The sequence below is a fragment of the Staurois parvus genome, unplaced genomic scaffold (assembly GCF_062004578.1).
Source record: "Staurois parvus isolate SC_StPar_1 unplaced genomic scaffold, SC_StPar_1.0 ptg000432l, whole genome shotgun sequence".
NCBI classification, from domain to species: domain Eukaryota; kingdom Metazoa; phylum Chordata; class Amphibia; order Anura; family Ranidae; genus Staurois; species Staurois parvus.
The window spans coordinates 400,097-403,549 of record NW_028318228.1 but is presented as its reverse complement, the minus strand read 5'-3'; positions in this window follow the sequence as shown (position 1 = coordinate 403,549).

Genomic DNA, 3,453 nt, shown 5'->3' with positions numbered 1-3,453 from the left:
TGATCTCAAAATCCTCTGTTCTGAAAACACTAAATTTACATCTAACCTCAACCACTCTGAATTCTTAGCCCTCAAAACCCTTAGCAATAACTCTGATATTATCATTAAGACAGCTGACAAGGGGGGAGGGATAGTCATCCAAGATAAGGTCGATTATTTTAATGAAGCCAATCGTCTGTTGTCTGATTCCAACACCTACCTTAAATTAGCCTCGGACCCTCTTCCTAAATACATCCTAGAATCGAATGATATCATCAAAATTGCCACCCAGGAAGGAATCCTCTCTAAATCAGAGGCCTCTTTTTTCCGAAGAGACATATTCAAAACGCCATATTTTTATCATCTCCCAAAAATCCATAAAGACTTTGATCATCCGCCTGGCCGCCCTATAGTTGCAGCTATGGAGAGCATTACCACCAGCTATTCGCTCTATATTGATAGCTTTCTCCAACCTCTAGCCCAATCACTTCCCTCCTATATTCGGGATGGTGTACATCTATTGGAAATTCTTGAGGCGTACTCCTGGGAACCTTCTTACATCTGGGTCTCCCTTGACGTTAGTTCCCTATACACCTCTATCCCTCACGATGTAGGACTAGAAGCTGTTCTACACTTCCTGTCTTTGGATGCTTCCCTCCACCCTAGCCAGATTAATTTCATCCTCACTGCTACAAAATTCTGCCTCCAGCACAACTATTTTTTGTTTAATGATAGTTTCTATTTACAAAAAACAGGCACAGCCATGGGCGCTAATTTTGCACCTAGCTATGCCAATCTCACCATGGGCCTCTGGGAAGATCGCTATGTCTGGAGTAATAACATCTTTGCTGCCCATTTGGTGTTCTATGGTCATTATATAGACGACATTATCATCATCTGGGACGGCCCTGTCACTTCTCTTGCATCTTTCATTCAACACTGTAACAATAACCCATTCAACCTTTCTTTTACCCACGTTATGGACCCTACCTCACTAAGTTTTCTTGATCTGGAACTTAGCCACTCGGACTCTAATATTATAGCTAAAAATTACACCAAACCAACTGCTGGCAATTCCTTCCTTCATTATACTAGCTGTCATCATCCTAGATGGCTCAAAAATATACCCAAAGGACAGTTTTGCAGACTTCGACGCAACTGTACCTTACTTAAGGACTACAAAGCCCAAAGCATTGAATTAAAACAAAAATTTACAGAAAAAGGATATCCCTCTGAGTTAGTGGAACAAGCATATCTCACCTACTTATCAGACACGATCCCCCCACCTAAGCCGCAATCATCGAACAACAACAATATCCGTTTCATTACACAGTTCCATTCTAAACATCACAAAATGGAATCCATCCTGAAGAAACACTGGCCTATCTTACATCAAGATCCACACCTTAAAATGATCATGCCTCCTACCCCCACATTTGTATATAGAAGAGCAATTAACATTAAGAATAAAATTGCACCTAGTAAAATTCCCCCCCTGAAATCCCCTCCTATTCACAATAGACCGGTACTAATCCCACTTACTGGGATGTTCCGCTGCAATAAGCCGCTCTGCCTCACGTGTGCCCATGTGAAGCATGGCCAACAAAATTTTACAATTAATGGAAAAGTCTGTCCCCTCCAAGCCTTTTATAATTGCTCTTCCACATATGTAATTTATTGTTTGTCCTGCCCGTGCGGCCTTTTATATGTGGGACGTACCATTAGAACACTGCGAAAAAGATTTGGAGAGCACCGGAGGTCAGTTGATGACGGCATTACCAAATACAGTGTTCCCCGCCATTTTTCAGAGTTTCATTCTAAATTCTCTCTCCATCTACAAGTATGGGTCATTGAGGCTATACCAGACCATCTCCCCCCAGTTGAACGTTTCAAATTATTATGCCAACAGGAGACCTATTGGATTTTTACTTTAGATACCCTTGCACCTAGGGGCCTCAATGAAGAGATTGAGATACACACGTTTATTTAATTTTTTTAAAAAAAATTATTTTAATTCTTCATATATTTTATTATTTATTTTTTATAGCATATAATTTCATTCCCACCACTTCCTTTTCTTTTTTTTTTCCCCTCATTGCTCCCCCCCCCCTTGTTCCCCTCCCCCCTCCCCTTCCTTCATATTCTACCTTCTTATCCGCCCATCTTACACTTCATAAATCCACAATATAGTAATAATCTTTATAATTAAATATTCCCTGTATGTTCCTTTTTTTTTTTTTCCTGCTTGTCTCCCCCTCCCCTTCATATTCCACCTTCTTACCCGCCCATCTTACCCTTTATAATCCACATCATAGTAATAACGTTTATAATTAAATATTCCCTGTGTAATCTTTTATCTTCCACATGCGTTTTTTTTTTTTTTTCCTTTTTTCCATTTCTTTCCTTTCCTTTCCTTCTATTCTTCCTATCTTTCACATGTTCTACAGAAAGCAGCTGCTCACCGTTTATTTCTTATGTTTTCCACCACTGCTTGTTAAGCCTGTATGCATTATACATTTTTTTAAATTCACTACCCCGCCCCTCAGTTGCCCCACCCCTTCCTCCTCTCCTTATTTATTGGCTCATCCCACTAGCCAATCAGGTCTGATGAAAAGGCAGGTTGCCTAGAAACGCGTCACCGCCCCCTTGGAGGATTCCCAGCAACGTCCTGATGTCATTTCCTGCCCGGTGGCCATCTTGGATGTGCCTCAAGCTGGCTACTGTACCCACGCTGATGTGAGAGATCAGCAGTGCCTGCCCTGGATCCCGGTTCTTATCTGCGCCGCGACTCCCGGTTACTGCGCCTGCCATCCTCGCTTCCTCCTGTGGGACCCGCCTAGAGCGCCAGCCGTGCAACACCTTGGCATTGCAGCCATCCATTTGTGAGGTGCAGCACAGATGACATCCTCCTCCTTATATATTGATGCCTGATATCTGCCCACTTCTTGTGAGTTTTTATAATCTTGTGTGCAATAAACTTTTATATTCATACTGCACTTAGTCTGGCGCACTTCTCTTTCTTCTCTATATATTTGTTTACTATCCGATTCAGGGTCTTCCTATGATTGGTGCCTGTGGCCAGGACTGGCTGCTGGGGACCTAGAAACATTGTGCATTGGCTGAAAGGGTCCTTGTGAAGCCTGTATGCTTTCCTCTTTCCCTGCAACCCACTTTCTTCTCTTCCTTGGCCTCTGCTTTCTCTGCATTTGAACCAGCGGATGGTTTCTCCATTTCCTGCTGTCTGCTCTGCTAGAAAGATAAGGAGAGACCAATAAGTCCATCTGTTTCTTTTTAATTTTGGTATGTTTTTTAGTTGTTTTTTATTTTGTTTTTTGTTGACTGACTCTACCTCTACCATTTTTCTAAGGTTAGTTTTAATTTTTCCTTCTGCTAGTTTGAGGTCATGTCCCCATAAAAACTAGCAGGGGGCAGATACAAGATGTTTTAGCAGGAAGACTAGGGGAATTCTGTCAA